We start from the raw sequence: 25,350 nt of genomic DNA, 5'->3' as shown, positions 1-25,350 counted from the left end.
AGCACAGGTGTGTGCAATGCAATGCACTGAGTGACCAGAAGGGCTGGAGCCAGGATCCACTCCCAGACCTCTTTAAGGGTTGGTAGTGGAAGCAAGGGGCTCTTTCTGGGGATCTCTGTGTACCTGAGACCTTCTGAAGGTAAGCAGCTTTTTTCCTTTATTTTTGTGTCCATGGCTGTTGCATTTGAGCAAATCCTCCCTTGCTGCAACCTGGGACGTTGCTGCTCTGCTTCCATTGCTGTGCTTTCCATTGCGTCACCTTCAGAACACATTTCAGTTTCCTACACCTTATAACTTCAACCTGAAAGTGGATCAGTGCTTGGCTTTGCGTGAAATTTTACATCAGTTAAGCATTTGTAGATTAAGTTAAAGGTTAATCTAAATCTAATCTAAATATAAGATACTAGTTTGTTGTACTTCAGTATCAAAGAGTGTTTTTTTGTCAGCTGTATTTTCTGTACCGCAGTGGGCAGTGTCAATGATGATGGTAGGCTCTATTACTCTACTTACACAAGCTGGTTGAAAAGCTGTTGGTTTTTTTTCTGAATTCTGTTATTTGTTTTTTTCCTCAGGTATTTTCTTCTTCTCCTTCCAAAGTCTATTTTGTGCGTTTATTTTTTAGATGCTTATAATGGTTTTAAGTTGAAGGAGGGCAGATTGAGGTTGGATGTCAGGGGAAGCTCTGTGCTGTGAGAGTGGTGAGGTGCTGGAACAGCTGCCCAGAGAGGCTGTGATGCCCCGTCCATGCCTGGAGGTGTTGGAGGCCAGGTTGGATGGGGCCCTGGGCAGCCTGGGCTGCTGTGAGATGGGGAGGTTAGTGGCCCTGCATGGCACAGGGGGGTTGGAGCTTCGTGATCCTTGAGGTCCCTTCCAACCCAAGCTATTCTATGAACTGATAATTCTGGTGACAAAAGTGTTTCAGTATTTTATGCTAAAATGTAAATTTGAGCAAGATTTTATGCGCTTGTTTTAGCTCTGAATTATTAGAGAATGGAAGAACACTTGTAGTTGCCTGTGTTTGTTTGTTTGTTTTTTAATAGATGTGCGCTCCTTAGTTGAAAATGGAAAGTAAAACCTCTTGCCTGATGTTGTAGATCTGTGAGGTGGCTGTGGAGAAGCAACTAAGAAAAACTCAAAATCCTTGTAGTGACACTGCTGTACCATAGCATAGGCAGCAGCCAGATACCTCACGTTGACATGGGAAGTGAGAAGCATGATCCCTGCACTGATCACTTCTTCCCCTTATGTGTTGGATACGACCTGCTGGTGTGAGATGGGTTAGCATTTGCTCGGTGCTGAATGCCCTGGAAAATCTCACTGATTTCAGCTAAATTTGGGTCTTACATTTTCAGTTACAAAATTGCAAGTCTTGTTATGAATAGCAGTTCATGTGTAGGCTGAAGGACTGCTTTTCTGTCAGGAAGTTCAAGGAACTTATTTCTCAGTGCTGAAGAAATGCACACCATATATAACATGAAAGAAATGTGATGCAGACGGGTGTGCTTTGCCAGCTGGGTTTGTGTGTTTGCCCAGCTTTAAAAATCAGAATAATTACAGTCTAAAAACTTAAATTACTCGTTAATTAAAAAAAAAAAAAAAAAAGCTTCAACTTGCATTTTTTGTTATTTGTAAGACATTTTCCTTTTGAATATTCTGTTGTTATATAAATTAATGAGCAAACTTTAAAAATACTTTCTCTGCTTTCTAGCTTTTGTCTGAAATCCATTGTCATTCTTTCCAGCTGCTTGGCTTTCATTAAATTTCTAGTGCCTTGCTAGATGGTTAATCTACAAAGCACAAATGGGTTTTTGTAGGTCTCTTTGAGATAATGGACTTTGCTACTGACAACTCTAGTTTGCAGTTGTTAAACGTTGGCCTTGATTACTTTGTGGTATGATGTCGAAGCTGACTGACCTCAATGAGCCAGATATAAAGGTAAGTAGCAGAGCTACTGTTCCCTCATGCCAGGTTCCTCAGGAGGTTCCCTTATGCTGGGCTCAGTTCTCCTCAGGGAAAAGATTTTAGAGTGTTGGCTTTCATATGCATTAGGTGCCTTGGAGTGCAGAGCACATGCAGCCCCTGATCCTACCTGATACAAGTAAATGATCATAGCAGCTAAGAAGTTACGCTGAGTAGATGGTATAGATGACTGGTTTTAATAAAACAGTCTGGAATTTATATAGCGTGCAATGCCCAATGAGCATGTGCTTGGGTTGAGCACTAACAATCCATTTCATCTTACTGTAATGAGCTATGATAGTACTTGCACAACCCTGTTATGACCATGAACTACAAACAGGAGGGCAATCAACTCTTTGAAAGGGTGAATAACAGCAGGACAAGGGGAAATGGTTTGGAGTTGAGGGAGGGCAGCTGGAGGTTGGATGTCAGGGGGAAGTTGTGTGCTGTGAGAGTGGTGAGGTGCTGGAACAGCTGCCCAGAGAGGCTGTGATGCCCCGTCCATCCCTGGAGGTGTTGGAGGCCAGGTTGGATGGGGCCCTGGGCAGCCTGGGCTGCTGTGAAATGGGGAGGTTGGTGGCCCTGCATGGCACAGGGGGGTTGGAGCTTCGTGATCCTTGAGGTCCCTTCCAACCCTGGTCGTTCTTTGATAAACTTACGACTTTAGTCGTGTCCCTCTTTGCTTTGAAGCTGATCAGTGCAATCATCTGACTTTGGGTGGTTCATTTGGAATGGTGGTGGAAGAAAGCAGCAATGACCTGGCTTAGGGAGCATTCTGGTTAACCAAACTATAATTTGGGATTGTAAAGAATTTCTCTATTCTGTCCCATACTTGTTTACCATATTTGAACTCTGAATTTTGCTGAGATTGCATTGTTCAAAAATAACCAGTTTAGCCTGCTGAGCTGAAACGCTTTTCTGCAAACATGAGCAGTAGACTCTTTGACCCTTCACTAAATAAGCAGTGGCAACAGATGTGATTGGAACTTGTTTATCCAATAGTTTTCTTCTGATTCCATCTGCCTCATCGGATACATCAATCAAGTGTGGCATGAGATAGAAAACTAGAGCAGAGTTAGGTTTTCCTTTCATTGGTAGGACTGTGGAGAAAGGACACTGCTTAGAGTGAAGCTACTGCAGATCTTTCTGCTGCTGAGGTGATGGGATATTTTAAAGCTTTTAAGTCACAGTCTCTTGTATGCAGTGCTTAGTTGAAACTGGGTTGTGCTGAGAGGCCTGGCAGTTTGAACAACCGGTACTAAGATGTGAGAGCTGAAAATGGAGCAAATGTTAGGGAAGGTATTTGAAAATTCATTCTTATAGGCTTATGAGCTGCATTTCTGTAGCTCAATTTTAAGTGTAGTTATTCTAGATCTCCCTTTGGTAGTACTGGAGCTTCATTTCATCATTGACTACTAGAATTCACCCGAAAGATAAGTCTCAGACATCATGTCTGAAATGCACTCACTTCCTCTCTTACTTTTCTTAAGTAGGATCTCTTACTTGATAATCAGAGGACTGGAGCAGCTCTGCTATGAGGAAAGGCTGAGGGAACTGGGCTTGTTTAGCTCGGAGAAGAGAAGGCTGTGGGGTGACCTCATGGTGGCCTTCAGTGCTTGAAGGGAGCGGATAAACAGGAGGGGAACGGCTGTGTGTGAGGGTGGGTGGTGATGGGACAAGGGGAATGGTTTTAAAGTGAGACAGGGGAGGTTTGGGTTGGATCTGAGGAGGAAGTTGTTCCCCCCGAGGGTGGTGAGGCAGTGGCACAGGTTGCCCAAGGAGGCTGTGGATGCCCCATCCCTGCAGGCATTCAAGGCCAGGCTGGATGTGGCTCTGGGCAGCCTGGGCTGCTGGTTGGCGACCTGCACACAGCAGGGGTTGGGACTGGAGGAGCGCTGTGGGCCTTTGCAACCCAGGCCATGCTGTGATTCTCTTTTTCTGTGGAGTGCCCTATTGCTGCTTAAGAAGGGGCAGAAGGAGATGGAAGACTTCAGTTAACACATGGAACCCCTGAGCACATCTATCCATAGAGGAAATACATTGCTGAGTCTCTTTACAGACCGATGAAGGAACTTTCCCATAACTAATTACAAAATAATATTTATACTCAGATGGCAAAATAAATACACGAAGGATGTTTTTATGGGGAAACACTAGAGCGATTAATCTGGACAGCAGTTTTTACCATAAACAGAATTAACTGAGGTATAGCATTTATCCATGGTATGTGTGTCTCATGTTTCTGCTCTACTGGTGCTATACTTCTCTCTTGAAAGTTCAAAGTTAATGTGGATTTTGTACATGATTTGTAAAATTTGTTCTTAGAAATGCATGAAGAATTCCTTTAAGGAAGGTTACAGCGTGTGCATTCCTGTTCTGAGTTGGGTACGACTTCTGGGCTGCATCCTGTTTGGATTTTTTTTGTATTGATGTGTTTGGAGGTACATCATTCCAAATTAGGTTCCTGACACGCCGTGCTCTCACATTTTGACAAGTTGCTTTAATGTGTCATCTGATAGCTAAGTAAAAGATTAATGATGGAAGTCAGCTGCCCTACTTAAGTGAAAACCTGTGTCTGTTTTAAGTGAACATTAGAGCAAGCATCAGCTAGTACGCTAATCATGTTCAGCATCTTCTAGTTTTTGTCCTCAAGTGTTTTAATTGTGGTACCTTACTTCTAGCAGACTGAAGCTTAAAACACAGTTTAAGTGCAGTTGTGACCATAACTGCTGTGTACCTGTAGCTGCTGAAGCTCTGCATTACAGCTGTATAACTTGTATTCTCAATGAATTTGTTCTAGGCATGTCTCCCATGTTAGCACAGATTGTACGTGTCAGTGTGCAGCGTTGGTGTAGGGCATCATTCACCCACAAAGAGCTTCACCTTTTTTTGTGGCTGGGACCTGTGATAACCCAATAAATAGTGCTAGCTGGAGTGACTTCCACTCTTGAAGAGTTTATAGCATTTGATAAATAACTAGCATCACAATTTTTAGAAAAATAACTATATTTATAAAAGCCTTTATCATACTCCTCATTTCCATCTCACCACTCCCTCTGCTTACTCTTCCATTTGACCCAGTTACATATATACTTAATGCATATAACATAGAATCATGCAATCATAGAATCCTTAGAGTTGGAAGGGATCTTTAAAGGCCATCCAGTCCAACTGCTCAGCACTGCACAGAGGGACCACAGCTACATCAGGTTGCCCAGAGCCTGATCCAGCCTTGCCTCGACAGTCTGCAGGGATGGGGCATCAGCCACAGCATTAGGTCACCTGTTGCATTGAAAATATACTGCATATTAAATCTTTTGAGGTTTTTTTTATTATTATTATTTAGCCTGTTTTGAGAAATAACTGAATGCTGTTTCTTTTAGCTTGGCTTTAGAGATGGTAAATAATAATTTAGCAGTTGTGATATAATTGGACAGCAGAAATGTCAGTAAGACTAATGGCTAAGTGGGAGGAGGGTGGGGGAAAGACATGAACAAAAATAGTCCAACAGTATGTGCTAGGTTAATTCTATGGAGCTGTATTGGCAATTTCTTAATACGTTAGTAACCGTGTGCTTCCTTAGCTTTAATGTTATCTACTGCCTAAAATGGGTACTTGGTGCTTAAGCCATTTTTTTTCTAGCAGAAAGTGCTGAGCAAACAACTCATTTACTCTCCTGCTTTGGTGGTGGTGACTTTTTGTTTTGCTGGAGTTTTTTGAGCAGAAAGCTGTAAGCACTTTATGCTGCTAAAAAGCAGCAGCTTCTGACCTAATGTACCCTGCTCTGAATGATAATGTTTCTTTGTTACTTATTTTTAGCTCAGATTGTTTTTCTCCCCTTTCCCCTAACATGATTTGTACAACCTTTAGAAAATTGAGTAGTTGTGGTTTTGAATCATCCTCCATTTCTAGACTCAGTGAGTATTTCTGAAGAAGCACTGGCTTGCTTCTGTGTGGGTCTTTCTTGCTTAAAAAGGCAACAGCCATGACACAGTCTTACCCTTGAAAAAAGATGGAACACTATAGAATCTTAGTGGAATGTATTGTGACCCTGAAAGGACAGTGTGTTTAATGCTTGTTTCATTTTGAACCAGTGTTGCATTGCTGGCAGATGTCTTGTTGTTCTCCTTTCTATGATTCAGATCATTTGGATAACATGTCTTGAAGGAGTGTGTTTCGGTCCTGAAATAAAGCATGACTATCCATGTTGAAGCTATAGTGATACTTCACAATGAATCTGTCTGTATTTGTCTCCTTGTTTGTGTCTTAAGCCTTCAGTGCAAGCCTGGATGCTTCTGTTTGTGCTTCTGGTGCAGTCCAGCAGGATAGCACAGACATCTGGTATGTACACACTGATAGCAAGCTCTCCCAGGAATAAACTTGAATTTGACAAAGTGTAACTTAATCTGCCTTTTTACAACAGTGAGAGAATACAAATAGAGAATTTCATGGTAAACTGTTTTTCTTTGTTATTAAACAAGTTGGGAACTTGCATTAGAAAAAGTTTCTGTCATTCCACAAGTGACATGAGGAAGCTCTCCCCTTGACCAACCTCATACTTCCTTATTTTGATGCTTTTCATTCAAAAGAAATTGCGAACCTGAGGAGTAGGTCTGTGCTCAAGGAGGGAAGGTTTAGTTTGGATGTCAGGGGGAAGTTCTGTGCTATGAGAGTGGTGAGGTGCTGGAACAGCTGCCCAGAGAGGCTGTGATGCCCCGTCCATCCCTGGAGGTGTTGGAGGCCAGGTTGGATGGGGCCCTGGAATATGTTTCTCTTAAACCCAAAAGGCACTTTGTAGTGCCACTGTAGCACTGAAATTTTAGAAATTAATTTTTAAATATGTCTGAGCAAACGTGGAGATCGATAAAATATCTGTAAAAGATGGACAGTAACTTTGTTTTTCTTCTTAGGAAGTGCAGCATTGTTTTAATAAAATAAATAACTGCTGCTTTGTATGTGTGTACACAAGCCTAACAGTTTCTTTTTGCATAAGCATAGGTATTGAAATGACAGTGTGCAGAAAGACACTGATCTGTGAGAATTCTTTTCCTTAACATTGTCCTGAGAGATCTACCTGCAGGTTAGTGTTTTGTTCTCTCCTGCTAACCTAGGCATAACTGTCGTTGGCAGATCCATGGCAGGCAGGTCTCTTTGCCACAATTTCCTTACATCCAATAATTTCACAAGATGCTGTGGGCTGTCCTAAGAGTTATTTGGCAGCTTTCGTTGCTATTTCTTCATTTGCAGCCTCAGTATTGAGAATTTCACTGTGCTATACTTGGTAGTATATTAAAAAATAAATAAATGGGAATATACGTATATGGGAATGGTTTAAAGTGAGACAGGGGAGGTTTAGGTTGGCAATGAGGAAGTTTTTCCCCCCGAGGGTGGTGAGGCACTGGCACAGGTTGCCCAAGGAGGCTGTGGATGCCCCATCCCTGCAGGCATTCAAGGCCAGGCTGGATGTGGCTCTGGGCAGCCTGGGCTGCTGGTTGGTGACCTGCACACAGCAGGGGTTGGGACTGGAGGAGCGCTGTGGGCCTTTGCAACCCAGGCCGTTCTTTGATTCTATGTATTTAAATATATACATTTTTGTATGTTTGTATGAAGACTTCAGAGAAGAAAAATGCATCTGTGAGTAGTGTGTTGCTGTTACTAGAGGTGGAATAAGCTTTGAATTGTCACCTTTGTGAACCGCAGAGCTGGATGTGACTTTGTTATGCAAGCTCTGAGATAAGTGGAAACCTTTTTCATTTTCTTACCTACTAAGAGGAAATGCAGACTCTTTAAAGAGAGTTTTGCTTTGTGTTTAATGCAGAAAAATGTTACATGTGTTAGACTTCCCAAGTTCAGCTCGTGTCTTAGCAGTTCCAGTTTTGCTTTTTATAGCAGAGAGACCAGTTGTGGAAATCAAAATTTATGCAAATCTGAAACATGTAATGCAAATTGTGTAATTAAATCTAGCTGTATGCAAATTAACTGAAAAAGCTGCAGCTATACAAATGCTGATTGTTCTAGGTGCTTCTAGGTATTTATGCTTACTGAACTGAAATGGAGAGTAAGTAACCCTGCATAGGGGATACTGTAAAATCAGGTAAACTCAATCAGCTTTAATGCATATTACATAACTGGGCTAGATACTTATCTGGTGCCTTGCAAGCAAAAGTCTCTAGCTTGTTGGCAAGCTTCCTTATTCTCTGTTTCTCTATTAAATGCCAGTCTTATACCTTCAAGAATGAGACTTTCTTTGGAAAGATGTGTCTTAAAACAAGGCCTGCCTGTGAGTTTGCACTGCTGGACCTTGCACTGTGCATGCCCAGCGAGGGCCCTTCATGCACCATGGGAGTGACGTGCCCAGCGTTGGGCCCTTTGATGGTTCAGGTGACTGAACAGATGTGTGATCAATTCATGGAAAGAGATGAAATGCTGTAGTATTTTTTTCTAACGAATTACAGAATTGTTTTTCAAAAAGAGTGTTGGAATAATTGAAGTCAAGTATATTTCTAGAACTGATTCAACTGGGGTTATTTATCTATCTTTGAGTTCTTGAGGCAGATAAAAACTGAAAGCCCAAACCACCAGCTGTTTTTTTGTGTAGATTAATCCAGAAAAAATGACTGGAAGTTCTAAAATTGCTTATTCAAACGTGTATTTAAGAACTTTATACTGAGCTTTTAATTTCTTAAATGATTTCCCTATATGTCAACGTAGCGTTCAAAGGAAGGATATTATTTGATTTATTGCTACAATCTTTTTGAAACAGGGAATTCACAGCACTATTTTATCAATTGAAAATTGGGACCTCAGTCAGAAACTTGGAAACCATTTACAGTTTTAGCCGATACTCTTAACTTCTCCCTAGCAATTCAAATAAAGCTTTCCCTGCTCTGATTGATATAGCAAATGCAGTGAGATGTATTTGATACCTCCAGGGATTCTGATTATAATTTATGCATTGTCAGTGCTACTTCCTCCATTCACGTGAAGATATTTGTCTGACTGAATATAAATAAAATAGGGCTTCAGTTGGGATTTGTTGTATCATTCTCTGCTACATGTTAGTTTGCCATGCATTTTTTCCATGCCTGCCTCCGGTTTGCATCCACTGTTGCTGACGAGAGCTGGTAGGTAATGGCACCAGCAATTCACATGTGCCCATCTGGAAAGCCAGCATCTCCTCCAGCTGATGGTAGCTATCAGTGCTGGGGCTGTGGTGGTAGGTTTTCAGTTGAAATGTGGGATGGTGAAAGCGTGAAGGACGATTGCTGCGTTAAGTGAGCAGTAGTGTCCCTGTGTTTGTTTTGTGGTGGGTGGAGGACTCGTCTTTCTTGTAGACAAAAGGAAAGATATTGGGAATATTTTGGTGCTGATCATAAATGCATAACTGCCCCTTATGCCAAAGCAGTCTGCCTTCTGCAGTCAAAGCTGGAGACAAAGTCCTTTACTGCAGGGCAGGGAGGTTTAAATTTGGTGAGGGGAAAAATAACGTTTTTTGTCTGAAGGAGTGTTAAAATGCTGCAGATGAGTTTTTCCACATAATACAGTGATTATGATTTAAAATTGATTACCGAGGCCTTTTTGATATTAATTGCTTATGGTTCATGCAGTGGCATTTGTTAAGCAGTCTTTAGTTTTCTGCCAAATGGAGAAGCCAAGTAGTTTTTTTTTTTTTTTTCAAAGAAGTGATGATGAATGACTTAATGCAGCCTTCCCTTTCACCTTGCTGGCAGCCCTGCCTGTGGCAGGGGGGTGAAACTGGATGATCTTGGAGGGCCTTTTCAACCCAGGCCATTTTGTGATTCCTGTCAGTGTTTCCTTTCTCATCTACTGAAACCGCTGGTAGAGAGTTCTGTATAACCTTCGTCTTAGCATCTTAACCCTGGGGCTCTGTGTGATCAATGTTGAGTTAAGAATTAGTTGCTTCTTCCAATTTTTGGTCAGGACATCTACCTTTAAGTATTGAGCTTAATTGGAAGTCAAAGCCTGGTGGACTTTAAGACAATTTGAGTTGTCCAAGTCAGAGCTGTAGGGTTAGAAAGCTTTCAGCAATCTGTCCTACTTTGTGAAAAAGTAACGAGAGAACCCGTTACCAAAAAGGCAAGTTTTATTTTGGTTTGTTTTTCCAGGAAGGTTTTCAAATGTACCTGAACCAAAACACAACCCCCCCATGGCAAAGCCTGTTAGCTGAGCCAGTCCTCCAGCCACTCGTGCCATCAGACTGTAAACAAGGCAACTGCAAACATGATTTAACGAGGTAGTTAAGCTGACACCTTCACTGGTGTTTGTTACTGAAGCACTACAAAGCAACCTGTAACTACACATTAAAAATGAGTCATGCATCACTTCTCCAAATCCATAATAGGATAGGAGTACATTTTTTACTTGTCTTGAGCGGAGTTATTGAGCAGATTATCTGGACGATTTGGAAGTTTGAGCAGGATGTTTGTATTGACTTTGCTGGCTGGCACAAATAGTTGTGTGTGCGCTGAAGCCTTCCACTGGGTAAGGCCTATTTATAAATGCAATCTTTCACTGCAGTGTAAAGGTCTCAGGACTAGAGATACTTTTCTTTTGTATCTTATTTGATTTTGGGCATGCAAACACGTTTCCCATAGATCAGTGAGGATGTGAACATATACTTGTACACCCTATCGTGCTTTTGTGTGTGCTTGGAATGAACAGAAAGCTGTTCGTTCCTCCTTCAGTCAGGTGTAATGACTAACTGCAGAATGAATGTGTGCATCTGAGCACGTCCTTCAGAGTAGCTGAGTCACTGCAAAGTTTCCATCCTACCTTTTCCCTTGGAAAATCCTCTGTGTAGCAAAGCCTTTCCCTTTATCAGTGAATATGTTCTATTAATCATTGAATACAAGATGCACAGGACTGGGAGGGAGTTGAAGGTACCAACTTCCAACTGTGGGTCCTTGCTGTAGGGCACTGAACTGTCTCACCTGTTACAAACTGTAGAGAAGGAGACTGTGGGACAATTTCCACAGAACTTCTTCCATTCTTTCAGTTCCTCCTCTGTTTATCTAATGAAGTAATGGCTGTGCTATCTGACTTTTGTTGTGCGGGATGGTAGAAAGAGTAGCACTCTTAGCACTAAGTGCTGGTGGCCCAGGATATCAGGTAAGGATAGATTGGATATGAAGGACACTTTTGATCTACTTCCCTATGGTTTAAAAAATAAGTAACCTGGGACAAAGGCAGGCTTTAGGAGCTGTATAGACAAGTTTCCATATCTAAAAGACCCAGAAATCCAATCTGACAAGTCCTGTTGTGGTCTAAATGTTGCCAGCTAGTTAAGGCAGCCATGGAATACTAAATTAACAGTGGTTTGAAGGGTAAACTTCCTTTGCTTCTGACTTATTTGTCTTTCCCCACAAGACCAAGGAAGAGTTGATCATCACTTGCTTTGTCATGACTAACACTGATTCTGTAACCTTTGCACTCCTTATTTTCCATAGGGCAAAAAGTTTTCTGCTTGTGTGCTGAGCTTCTGTGTATCTCATGGATGGCATCTCCCACATGTGTGGATGTCAGGCCTGGTGGCAGTAAGAATGAGCAGAATGCCCTTGTGTTTAGTTTGTGAGCTTTTTTAATTTACAGGTTGTTTTTCTGTTTCCATTCTGGAGAAGTTTGTTTATTTAAACAATTGATTTGTTAAGTCTACATTTTTTACACTTGCCTGTTTAATTGTATACTGTTTGTTTCAGGCTTTCTCTAACTGACCTTGTTCTCCTCACATACTTGAGAACCTTCCAGCTTGATCTCAAATAAATTGCAGTAAATATTGTCCTTGTTCTCACATCTAGGCTGGCTATATTAAGCGAGACAAAACCAGGCACAGCATCTCCCTGTGGGACTCTTAAAATATCTTCTATTTTGTCATCAATATCAGCTACAGCGTGCAACGCTTATCCTGTACTGAGTTAGAAAATTTCCTTGCATAATAGGTAGGCAGCAGCAATACTTGTTTTTCTTTTCAATGAAAAGTATAGGTTAGGAGGGCCAGATGCAGGACTGTACTTTGTATTTGGTGTGAACTGTGCTTTCAGGAACCTGCCTGAGAAGGAAGAATAACCATGTTTTGTTATGAGGGTCCTGTGTGGTGCTACTGACGCAACCAAACCAGTCAGTGAGGTTTTGGAAATCCTAAATGCTTTGAATTTTTGAAAAAATATTTAATTGCAGCCAAAACCAGTTTTCTGGTTGAAAGTACCTTCAGGATGCAATCCAAAATAGGGAACAGCTATGTTTGGTGAGGGCACAATTGTTAACATGGCTATTTTCAAGTTTCAAATATGCTTACACAAAGAAAATGGAAGTATTTTGCTGACAATATTTGCTAAGCATTTTTCCAGCAAGAACCAAAATTACCAAGTGCTGAAGATGAGTCATCAGTATGCCTTCAAAATTTGTTATTTTGGAAGGAGAAACTTCTCAAATATACATCAAAAGAACTTAGCCTCGAAGCAGACAGCTTTACTTTGGGATGAAACACAGAGATGATTAGTGAGGCTGAGCTGCTGAGGCTTGATAACCGTGGAGGTGTTGGAGGCCAGGTTGGATGGGGCCCTGGGCAGCCTGGGCTGCTGTGAAATGGGGAGGTTGGTGGCCCTGCATGGCACAGGGGGGTTGGAGCTTCGTGAGCCTTGAGGTCCCTTCCAACCCTGGCCGTTCTGTGATGCTGTATAAAAGAATTCTGCTGTTTTTATATTGTCCAACAGAAGTCATCCCTATGGGCAAGCACTTTTGTTATGGTAGGCACTGCGCAAATGCATACGTATCTGTAATTTATACATTCTTACGAAATACCAATTGCTTGTTGTGGTGCCTAGGGCTGCCAGTTGGCTTTGATTCTGAAGTGGGACCAGAACCTCTAGAAAGGAAATTGGCTAATCACTGGTGAAAAAGCCTTGAAAAGCCTTGAGGCAGATCATGGCCATCTTTTCTGATGATTTAGAAAGAAGAATATGCCTTATGAACATGATACGTTCAAGTATGTTTGCAGTCTGCTCATTGTCAGTCTTGTGCCTGTGATATCAGGAAAAAGGAAATAAAAGAAGAAATGACAGGGTAGTATGGAAGCGTGCAGGTACTTAGAAACACTTCTGTAAAAGGATATGGATGGCTGGGGACTGGCATTTGAAAATGAAAGCAGAACTAATACTCCTGACTTGCAAGACCTAAGGAAGAGACAGTTGGAAGTAGGAAGGGTGGGTGGTACGTTCTTAGGAGGCAGGTTTGCCAAAGTCAAACTCTGTGAAATGGCAATGTTATGGTATTTCCACCTTTTGAAAGCGGAGAGACTTGTTAAACCAAAAAAACCACTCCGTGGGGAAATGTGGAAAAGTTATTAGAGTTGCCATGAAAACAAGCTGCATCATTCAAATTACCCATTGCCAAAATGTGTACTTTGCCTGACCCGTAATGCTCCCATTGCTCTAAGTGATGTATGCTACCAAGAAATGGTATTTCTGGCGTTCCTCTCTAGGTTGTGCAATAGCAGTCCCATGACAGATAGCCGTTCCTTTTCTGTACGATTCTCCTTTTTGAATCCCTATAAAGCAGCCTCACAAAACATGTTCCCAGAGCCCATTGTCTCCTCACTTTGTGTTTCCTTATTCAAAACACTGAAATTAAATGCGAGGGCTCCAGAAGTATCACAATTGCTCCTCTAATGGGATACAGACTTGAGCGGTCAACTAAGTTGTATTTCTCTGTGCATATATGCGTGTATGTAAGTGAATATAAAACTCCTTTAGAAGCTGAAAATCTGGAGGCAACCTGTCTATGCAGGTTTGCCACAGAAAAGCTCGCTCAGAGCTGCCAAGGAGGCTGGCGCTCTGGAAGCTGGAAGTGCACACGTTCTGTTCCATCAGAACAGAGCAGAAGGTTCCCTACGTGAGCCCTTGGAAGGGCTGTGATCTCCCCTGCTTGGACACTTGTTAGCAGTCAGGACAGGAACGCGTTTACAGGTTAGAGGCTTGAAGTTAGTTTTCCATCATCTGACGTTCCTTGCGCTCTAGCACAGAGCAGCTTTTCTGTAGCATCAAAAGATGTTATTGTTTGCCAGGATAACTATGCTAATAAATCCTCTTGTACAAACGCATCTATTATGTTACAAAAAACGTCTGCTACTCCAAGCAGTTTTATTGGTATAACGGCACTTAAATGAGGCCTTTTTCCATCATCGCTGTCTGTAAGACAAACTTGCATTTCTAACATATTCCAGCATTTTCCAGCAGTAGGTCCTTTCTTAAGGTGCACTGTAATAGAAAGTGACAACAGAAGTTCTGTTCTGTAACTGTAAAACCCGGGGAGATGCAGCCCGTGTTCATTGCCAAGGCTTCTGAACGCAGGGAAAAATCCTTTGCTTCACGTACGATCTATCGATTGTTTGCATTTCCCTCTTTCCATTCCCTTTTACTGTACAAGTATTAAGGTTGAAATCAAGTGTGTATGTTGTGACGTTCAGTGATCTTATTTGAAATTATTAATTGATACAGTCCCTGAGCTGCAAGGGATCTCTGCAGTGCACAGCAAACTGAGTGTAGGTAAATGCAGGCGCTCGTCTGGCCGGGTCCTGTGTGTGTGGCATGAATGGAGGTGGACTGAGGTGTCCCTAGAAAAACCCCTCCTGTGTATCACTGCAAGCTCTCATGTTGATCTGCTTCAGCAAAGTGGGAAGCTCACGTCAAAGGGATATTTGATGTGCAGAGGTTCTGTGTTTGGGTAAAGATTTCTCTTCAGAAAATTTCTTAGGAAAGGTGGAAGGAAAAAACAAAATTGATGCTTTTTTTTTTTGAGAACTTGGATTTTTTTTTCAGTAAATCAGAGTATGAGAGATGTATGGTTTTTGATATGTCTTATGTATTCTGATTACAATTCGTTGCTCTGATGTAACTTTACTGTGTTACATGGACTGATAGCTCCTTATTTCACAAATGAATTGCTTGAATGTTTTCCTTCCTTTGAAGGTTACCACATATTTCTGTGTAGATGAGAGGAACCTCAGTGTAAGCAGATCCTAGGCATACTGTCCTCAGAAAAACCAGAAATCAGAGTTATATTAAATAGGTGATCAGTACTGCAGTGTATTGCCGACCTAAAGCATTCTTGCTGCCATTGTCAGCTGTGAAGGACAAGACTTTTGTCCTAGAATTTTATACTAGAATCAGGAACAAGAATTACTTTCCTTACCAGATTCTCCATTTACTTAAAATCAAAGTGAAGAAAAGCCCCCAGAACACCAAACATAAAACAGCCTGCTTGTCTTGAGGAGGTGTTTAACTGATATAATTGGTAGCACGAGCAGATGAGCTTTTGTTTAACTAACCTTTCAGGCATTGTTTTAAAGGCTGCTGCCACTGCTCAGCAGCTTCCCCAGGACGAGCAACTCGGCACAGTTTACTTTCTGAAAAGCAAGTGACCCCCGATAACCATTTGTAACATTGAAAAGAACAACCAGCACCCAAATACGCTGTTTCTTAAAACCTGTGCTTCGAAATAATGGAATGTGAATCGTGGCATCAAGAAACACAGACTTGAAATGCACACGAAATAGATTTCTGATGAAGAGGTGAATTTAAGAAGTTCTTCTTTAAGAATTCTGGAGAGATACACAAACCACCTTCTGTGAGCTCTGCGAACATAACTGCATGCTGCTCAGTTTATTCAAAAAAGGACTGTAAATCCTGGAAGTTTTAACTTGATATGTTTGCAGGTAACATGATTGATGTGTAATTCTAGAATGAAAGGAGTATTTAGAATCTTGGCTATCAGTTCAGCAGTTCTTATTTCTTAAACAAAGACAGGTCAGATCTTAGGCTTGTCTTTAAGCGCTGCAGTTTGACTTTATCCTAGGAACACAAACACATACAAACTCACAGAGCAGTCTCCTACTGACCGCCTATCGATCACCGAATCAGAAAAAGCACCCAAGTGGAGGGGGGCTACGCTGTCTGTCATAAGAGTTTTTTTCATAACTTCTCAGAGGTATATCATATTATAAATGCATTCGAAATGTTTTGCTCTGAGGATATGTAGCATTCCTATAAAGGTTAAATCAATAAAAATGATTTGGCCACATTCCTAAGCATGGCTAGAACAGGTAGCCCGTTGTTTAAGGTACCCTTGAATTTCTGGATCAGATTATTATGGTGCAGCAAAAAGCTTTACTAAAGGCTTCTTACTGTCTGCAGACGTTCTGTGTTTCTATCTGAAGATATCATCAGCCTAAAAAAAAAAAAACTTCAGATTTTCTGAGCTACTGGAAAAAAAAAAAAAGTGTTTTTTATGTATTTAGGTTTCAAATGTTGTGCTGTGTGTGCTCTGAGTTTTTAAGGAATTTTTGCAACAAGAAGGGTGAAGACACATCAGTAATTGATAACAACCAGGTACGTAAAGGAGGGAAAAAAGCAGTCTTTAAAATCAGTGATGAGAATTGTAAAATTAATGCCCTTCTCGGTATCTTTATAAGCTTGCTTAGAGTATTACTTTATGCATATCTGATCCAACAGGGTAACGTAATGCTGTCTGTATTTACTGTATCTAGTCAGTTCTGCAGGCGAGGAAGGAGAACTTGAAATCCGATGGCAAAAAACTTCAAGCAGCTGTTGGTTTAAATTCTCCTAATTTTTTGCATAGCTGATTCAATGTAGTACCTGTTAAATAGTGTTTATTTCTGTAGCAGGTTTGTTTTGTAGCTTCAGTGCATTTTAAAACCTTTGAGGGACACCGAGGAGCTCCTGTCTGTTCCTGCTGCAGGGCGGGTTTGTCGGGCATGGTGTGCATGTGCTACGCATCTCTGCTTCCGACACTTATACAGGTTTTATGGAGCACGAGCTTACTGTAGGAACACGTCTGTAAGACCAGAGTTCGGATTCTATGGGCGTTTTAATGTATCCACTGAAGTGTATGCCCTTTAAGAATACTGGCACTGACAAGCGGTGCTTTTTCCTCTTTTCCTATGCTTGTTTTTCCCTTTGCATTTCTTTTTGTGTGTGTGTGTGTGCGAAAGCATCTTATTTTTAAGATGCATCCTAAAATGCAAACTCCTGACGAGGGGTCGTGGCGAAGCAAAGAGCCGGCGCTGCTGGCAGCTCGGGCTGTGTGCTTCAAGATGGTTTTCAGTTGTGAAAATCTGATCAGCGAATTAACCGCACATCCGGCTCCGGACATCTTTGATCAGAATGGGAACATTCCGACTCGTGTGTGTGGATGTAAGCAGGCTGCAGAGGGTCGGTTTGACACATGTGCACTACACATGTGCCTTGACATTGGTTAGCAAATTAATATTTCTAATTGGAAGTAACAAAATGATGCTCTTCCAAGCCTTTGTTTCGTACCTAACGGCCATTGTGAGAATTGATCTTTAGATCTGGACGAGCTTACGTTGTCTCTTATTTTCAGATGTGTTAACATGCAGTTAGATGGCTCACCCGTCGTCAGTGCTTTGGTTTTGATTTTAAAGCTAATATTAAAATGTTACAGAAATGAGCTTAGAATCCTAAATCACCCTGGGGTCGCGACTGGAGTAATTTCTGAGCAGGATAAAGGAGCAGTTTCAGGTTCTCTTCCTTAAATACTGTGAAATCAGAAGTTTTCCTAGCGTGTGCCTGTGCAAACAGTTTGTGTTGCCTTTCTGAAATTGTTCTTGCTGTGGCACGGAGAGGATTTATGCTCTGGAAGATGTATTTCTGCCCATGCGATGCTAAATTAATTTTTTTCTTGCTACCTAGATTGTGTTATTTTATTATCCACAAATGACTGAATTTTTCCTGAACGTTGGTTTCTTTAATTAAAAGTCAGTAGACAGAGCTCGCCCTCTGAATTCGTTGCAGTGTTTCTGTTTATGCCTTTTAATCAGGAAGGGGGAAATAAAAATATACTGAATAGCAAGAAAAAATACAGCACTTAGTTTTGAATGTACAAAGTCGCGTGTAAGAAGGGTGGGAAGGAAGCGGAGTGAATGCCCTTTATGCCAAAAATCCTTTTGGGAAAAGAGAACATTTTTACTGGTGTACACTAATGTACACCGCCTAAGTAAATAGTTACTGCTTTCTGCTCCTGTCAGCTTTAAAGAAACCAGCCATTGTTACGGCGCGGTTATTCCACAAGCAGCCGAGTCAAACTCTGATAGCACCGACTGGAAAGCTGCAGCTGATGAAGTCTCTTAATGTGAATTTATACGGCTGCTCTTTTCTTAGAGGAAACAAGCTTTGCAGATTGCGTTCGGAAATGCAGCGTTTGAGTCTGCAGCGTGTTTATAACAAAGCTGCTTCTGTGTGTGAGTATTGTACAATAGCTAATAGCAGGAGTTCACCAAACCTATTAATAAAAGCCTCACCAAGCTTGGCCGTACCTGTCCCTTCAATATTAAAAAGCAAACTTGATACATTTTTCTTTCCCCAAAGTTTTCTATTTAAAGGTACAGGGCTCTCAGCTGAACACAGCAATGCGTGTGAATGGAAGCAGTTCCAAGCGGCGTTTGCACAGCGAGGCAAATGCAGGTTCCCTACCAGGTCAGGTCGTGGCTCACCTCAATGATGGCTTTTTGAGGCACGATACAGCAAAGTAAGAATTTCTGGCACAGTCTTCAGAATTAGGCTTTTTGTTGATCGTGCCTTTTCTTTTCCGTTGAATCATAAGTGCTTAATCTGTGTGAAATGACTCATGCTGGTTCTTTGCGAAGGCTGGCACTTAGAGTCAGACTAATATTGTTATACAGGAATAAAAAATAGTACAGGGAAGTAATATCAATTCTTGGCCGAGCGACTCGATGTTTCAGGTCGGGATTCTGTAGAAGTATATATGGGGCACCTTATTTGTTTTGTCAGTCCCAGCAGCTGACCTACAGATAAGAGTGCCGTGGCTAAAGCACACGCTTTGAAACTGCAAGCTGAGATGAGTTAAGAAGGGTCTCTGAAATGTCTGCAGTAACAGGTTTTTTCCTTCCTGGGACTGTAGGAATAAGAAGATAGCACCAGGCTTGCTCCCAATGCCTGCCTCTTCAGAAATACTGCCAAGCATTCTACACAGACAGCTTCTACTGCCTACTATTCAACGTTAGCAATTCACTTAGAGCAATACAGTAGTGTTAGTAGGCATTCTTTGCAGGTATGAAAGTAAGATCCTTGCTTCAGCATCCTGCACGGCATATTAGCAAAGCAGTGATGTGAAGCATTGTAAATGTCCTTTGGATGTTTGTATTGCTGTCAGACTCAGATGTGATCGCAACTCCAGGCTTTGTGCAACCTCAGTGTTACTCTGCAGATGTTTCACCAACAGAGGCACATCCGAACCTGACACTATTCCTGTGTTCTACGTGAAGAAATGCAGAATTTTACAACTATGAATCAGTAGGCATTAGAAGTTTGAACTGTACTCGTGTGCATGTTTGCACATACACAACTCATTACCATTTCCTACAAGAAGGAATACCCTGTTCGAATGCCACACATGGCTGTATTAAAATCCTGTGCTTTTTTAACTCTGTGCATTCTGATTAGTATTCAGAGGAATTACAGATCTCCTTAGAGATTGATGCTACGTGGGAGGGAAGATATTTGCACATAGTTATCTGCATTGGGTATTTCCTTAAAAAACAAAACAAAACAAAAAAAGCACCATCTCTATCTTTTGCTCACCAGTGTGGTGGTTTATACTATAGGCATGCTTGCTACTGATATTTAGTTAATCAATTAATAAGGCTGTGCAGTGTCACCACGCTGAGCTGCTGTAGCAGACTGCTGTGTGGAGCTGCACGTGCTCGGCTCGTGGCTGTGCATGCATGTAGGTGCACACATCTTATTAGTCCTGCAGTTGATTTGGGTTGTGAGTGAGGTTGGGATCTTTTCTGTGAACAACAGGACGGTGTAATTTGGTGCTCTGATTCAGTAAACCACAGAGTGGATTTTGATGTTAGATATCAGACCACGAGGGCTTAGCAAGCGGTGGGATGGCATGTGTCAGGTTCAGATAAATTTGTGGGAGAATAAACGTATGTGAGGTCATCAGAATTTAACTTTCTTTCGTCAAGAAAATGAACAATAATAAATTCTGAGCCCTTGTGAGAAGTTAGTGCTGATGGGGTGCAACATGTGAAGTGAGTGTCCACAAGAGACACGGCAGCACAGCGGGTGCGTTTCTGCCGCGGGGATTGTAGGTACAGCGTGCTGAAGGTTAAAGCTACTGTTAATGCCACAGCTGCCTGAACGGTGTTCTGAAGAGAGGGACAGCAGAAGAAACTGCTCTCAGCCTTTGCTATAAAAATGAAGGCGGTTTTATCAGAGATGAGGACATACTCTAAAAGGAAACTAGTAATGCTCTAAGTGCGATACGGAAATACTTCTCTTTTTGCAGCAGCACGTTGCTTTAAGTGAAAATCTAGCCTTCTTTTTTTCGCTCTAATTTTTTAGAAATATAAATTCTAGCGTAGCAAATCACATTCAATAAGGAATAGGTTGCGTGGGATAATTGAATGGCTCCGATCAAAATGACTTTAAGCATTTAAAGCGAGCTGCTCGTAAACCTGCGCCTCCTTTCCTCCCGGGGCAAAGTGGTCCATGGCACAGGGAGCTTACATAGGTGGGGAAGCATTCTGACAGGCAGAGTAAAATATCTGTGCAGGAAGCAGATGCATGAATAATGGAATTTTTTTTTTTTTTAATTGGAGATATTAAACTATTTTATGAGACTGAAACCTGAGGTTTATTTTGTCTTTGTGCTCATCTTGAAAATGCTCTCTTTGGGGTGTGCTTTTCCCTATGTGAAGTGGCAGGTCTTATATTTATTTGTAGAGGAGAGTGTTTATGTAAGGAAGCCTGCTCTTGGATTTAAGCTTTATTAACTTAAAAACAAAAACACCTGAGAGCAGAAGGTGCACCTCCTCTGTCTGCTCCCCGTCAGCCTTTGGAAGCTGCTTTGAAATAAGCATACAGAATAGGAATTTGTATTATTGTGTGTAATGACAGCAGAGAGGTTGTGCTGGGGATGGGAGCTCCTTGCTGGGGCTGTGTGGTGGAGGAGGTAGGTGTTAGCTGTGCTCTGTGGGTGTCTGCTGTCTCCGGATGAAAACCTGTGGTTAATTCCTAAGTCTGGCAAAATTCACAAGGAAAATCTCTTTGAAATAGCGGGCAGTTTACTAATTTATTTTTGAGTATGTTTATCAAAATAAATGTGGCATTTATTCCTTTCAGACAAATGAGCATTTTCTATTTAAGCCAGCAGCTGGATGTTTTTCTGTTGCAATTTCTTGTCTGGTCATGAGAGCCTCAGATGCTCTCGGAGCCTGAGCTAAATCCTTCCCATGCTTCAGGTTTTACCATCCTGAAACTCACTATTTATCTTGAGGCCGCCTTAATTAAAATGCGATGCACCCTAGGGCATATGAAACGTGGCAATTTATTGTACTTCTTATTAATGGAGTGTATTTAATGAGTTTTCAGAACCAAGTCCGTCTCCTGCGCCGCACAGAGTTGGTTCCTGTGAGGCGGCAGGGAAGGCACACAGCCCTGCGGGCAGCAGCCCTGCAGCCCGGCCTGCAGCAGGTCCTCCTGCCACCCCTCTGCACTGCCGGCTCAGTAATCGAACGCTGCATTTGGGCACGGAATCACGCACAGCTCTGCTCATCTGCTCAGCCTGTTGCGCTGTTGATGCGCAGTGATGGGCGCGTGCAGCAAGGCGGTGCGTCCGAAGCACAGCTCCTTGTGTGCTACGGAGCGACAGCATCTCCTGCAAGAATCGGGTACCGTTTTGTTTCCCTGCTTGCACTGAATGCACTATTACATCTTTGCTGTTTACTTAAGACTGCGCTGAGCTGCTTGTAGGAGAGCTGTGTGCTGATAGCCCGGCTGGAAAAAGAAACCTACGAGGTCCAGTTTGAGATGAGTGTTCTCCTGAGCGGGACCGAGGAGTCGCACTGCTCGAGAGGAATTCCACTATTATTGTTCTGCTCTTAATGTGGGGTGGCAGAGCCTTTAAATATTTCTGGTGGAGTAGTTAATACGGCATGGAAGTTTGATATTTGTACAGTTTGTAAAGGAATTTGAGGTGTTACTCTATTTTGACTTCAGTTTTCAAGTATGCACCGGTGCATCATTAATCATAGGAAATGCAAAAATAAATAATATAGTCCCTTTGGATTTTTCATGTGAATACTTACCTTTTCCTTTTTTTGTATATACAGTTGAGGTATTTAGGTAACCCCTAACCTTTTGCTTCAACAAGGAGGTACAGTATAAAAATATTACCACAGTCTTCATATGAGCAGTTCTCTCTAAGAAAACCTCTAGATGAATATTTATTGAAAAAAAGCAAAGTTGCAATACAGAATGACTTAGCTTGGCCTGAATATTATATTTTAGACCACCAGTGAATAAAATTAAAAGCACATGGATTTTGAATAACTAGAAAAGGTTGTAATTGATTAACACTGCATGAAAGTATTGAAGGAGAGTGAGTTTTGATTTGTGAATGCTTCTATTCAATAGAGATTAATCCTGAACGTTTGATAAAATCTTAGTGCCCCTAATGATTAGGGTTTTTTTTTTTTCTTCTCTCCTCAGTTTATTTAACCATCAGATATTCCAGTGTTCTTCTAACAAACCGGGAGCATTTCCATCCCAGTGCTTTTTACATCACGCGTTGGATTTAAACACTACCAATATTAATAGTTCATTTGAGACAGATAATTAAATCAGTGCCTGAGATGCTGCATAGTTCTGCATGTTTTAGGGGTTTGATGTCCCAGAGCTGATATAGAACCTTGCAGCTTTGTGAATGCAGAAGAGAATAGTGATTCCTGCACTCCTTCCATGTATTTGTTAAAGTCCTTTACATCTCTACACACTCGTGATTACTGAGGTGCTGCTTAGCATCCACAATCATTTGAATATGTTGAACACAACGGGAACATCCAGAAAACTCTACACACAGTCTGTGTCTCTTATCAGCCTCGTAGTGAAAGGAGAAATAAGGTCCCTTCCCAGTGATAAAATAGTTCAGGACAGAAATCTATGAATTATCTTTTTTTTTGTTTTTGCTTTTTAGGAATAAGTGAGAATATTCTGGCAAGTATTTTAATGTAAGTAGAGGACAGTTTTGTTGTTAACTTGAAGTGTTTCCTTTAGGTTTATCGTGTCACTCTGGTGGGATCTGTTACCAGAAGTTGCATCTGAAATAATTGATTAAATTGTCAGCCGAACCTTGATCTGATTTCACATTCCTCAGTGAAATTCTTGCATGCACTCAGCACAATTGGAAATGCTTTTTTATCACGTGTAACTTTTACGGGAGGCCTTTCAGAACTATTGTATGTTCTAAAGCATCTCATCTACACAGTGTTTACTGGATTTTCTGATGTGCTGCTCATATTTTGCACAGTGTGTACTCTGAGACGTTTTTTTTTTTAAGATGATCAGGACACAAATAGAATACTCTGGTTGAAATGATGCACCCGTATTTAAAATGTCAAGAGATCATTTCCACCTACGGACACGATGTGCTGCGAGCCTGTGCAAACTGCTTTAATACAGAGCTGCTCTGGATCTGAAACAGTGCCTGCTCAGCTGAGATGCACTGAGACGTGGAGGGATCTGCGTCCCTGGTCAGCAGGAAGGGCTCCTTCCTCTTCCCTACTGTTGTCTCCCTTTCTAAAAGCACGCAGCAACGTGAAGCACAGTGAATGCAGCCGCAGCTTAGTGCCCATGTGAGCTAATCTCAGCGCTGTCTTCATTCCCTATTATTTCTCATCACTGTGCTTCTTCATTGCTTTTTCTTGAAGAAAAGCACGATCAAATTCAGCGGTCCCAAACAGGCTGAAGTCAGTGATGGGAATAGGAGGAGAAGCTGAGAGATAGCAGAGAGTAACAGCACGCTGCGCCGGGCTGGGAGGTGGGGACTGATGTGTAACTTCGGGCTTTTGGTCTCAGTTTTTAATGTGCTCTCTCTCACTTTCATAAGCTTTTTGTTTCTTTTGTTTGAAGTGCAAGAGCTATTGATTACCTATGATAGTATTGCTGGGATTTGCTGCTCTGTGCGTTTGTTTCTGTACGTTTTTGTACCCAACCCGATTTAGTGAGGTTTAGGGGTAAGAATGATTCTTCGTGCTACAATCCCTTTCACTCGCTCAAGGAACGATCAGAAGCAGATGAATTAAGCAGTCAGCACTCCGTGTTTTGATAATTTTAGCCAACTAAATTTCTTCTAATCTCTTTTGGAAGTAAAAGCAAAAGAAAGTCCCTATACATGTAAACTGTATTTCCTGTTGTAAACACTGGGATAATGTGGTCTGGCTACACTTCTCCTCTGCTTCATTAAGACAGCAGCTTTAGCAGGAAAGCTGCTTGCCATTTCTGTGTGAGGATTTCAGTTCTGTGCGTTGAGCTGCTGCAAGTTCTGTTATTGCCTCTGTTATCTATGGGCAGAAATAGTCTGTCCTCTCTTCTACACGGAGCTACTGAGTGTGCAGTCGTAGAGCTCTGAGTGCCTTACTGGGAACCAGTCAAAGTGGGGGAGGTAGGAGGGGTAAGAGGAACTTCACTCACTGCTTCGTTACAATGTGAGCCTCACTGGGATGCGGGCAGTGCCAGTGGTCCTAGCATTGTTTTCCTTACAAGGGGGGCAGGGGAGGAAAGCCAATAGGTTTAACTGCAGCCCCAACCTAGTTTCAACATGATGGACACCATTAAGAAAATCTTGTAAGTTTTCAGATTTCTTTTTCCTCCATCTCTCAGAGTTTTCTGTTAGTTTTCCTGATCTGTGCCAGTAAGAGATGCTTTGAAAAAGATCTTGCATGCACTTCTCACCACTGCTCAAAGACAACTAGAATACAGTATTTCCCGACGCCTTTTAAAACGTAACTTCACTTTACACGCAGAAAAATCACTCACAATTGTGTTGCTGTTATTTAATATTTTGGAATTGAGATGCTTTGTACTGAATTTAAAACTATATCTGAAAGGAAGAAGCTTTTCAAAATGAGCCGCAAGGAAGGAGCCTTTTTCTAGTGTGTTTATGATTATGTTGTGGGCATGAATGGATGCAGTGCACACAAATGTGCCTCAGTGTACAAATCTGATTTCTCAAAGGGATCTGTTTTTACGGTTCTGACTATTGAAGTAGATATTTGGCAGTGCTCTTCCACAGAGATTTTTAAACCCCGCTTTCAATTAAAGCTTAAATTCATCAGCATGTTAAATTAGATAACTTGAATTTCGTAAGCTAATACTCGTATGCATGAATGTTTTGCCCCGCTCATAGCAAGTGCAGTGGGAAGGATTTGCTTTAGAATGAAGATATTAAAAATGAAACAACCGCGTTTTGCTGTGAAACGAGGGCAAAGAACTACAGAGCTACACTGATAACTTCATCTGCTGCACACGC

At 41.6% G+C, this 25,350-nt stretch overlaps 2 protein-coding genes across 3 annotated transcripts in view; one reads left to right on the top strand and one right to left on the bottom strand.

The window, feature by feature from the left end:
• SUPT3H (SPT3 homolog, SAGA and STAGA complex component) overlaps positions 1-25,350 on the top strand; it is a gene marked incomplete at both ends in the record, with an annotated part of 256,234 nt that overhangs the window by 4,919 nt on the left and 225,965 nt on the right. The gene's annotated exons all lie outside the window — the stretch shown is intronic.
• The window catches only part of RUNX2 (RUNX family transcription factor 2), a gene marked incomplete at both ends in the record, with an annotated part of 149,122 nt that overhangs the window by 123,230 nt on the left and 542 nt on the right, over positions 1-25,350 (bottom strand). The window lies entirely within an intron of this gene.

Source organism: Tetrao urogallus, assembly GCF_951394365.1.
Source record: "Tetrao urogallus genome assembly, chromosome: 2".
Classification (NCBI taxonomy): domain Eukaryota; kingdom Metazoa; phylum Chordata; class Aves; order Galliformes; family Phasianidae; genus Tetrao; species Tetrao urogallus.
This window is presented reverse-complemented; position numbering and strand designations above follow the sequence as displayed.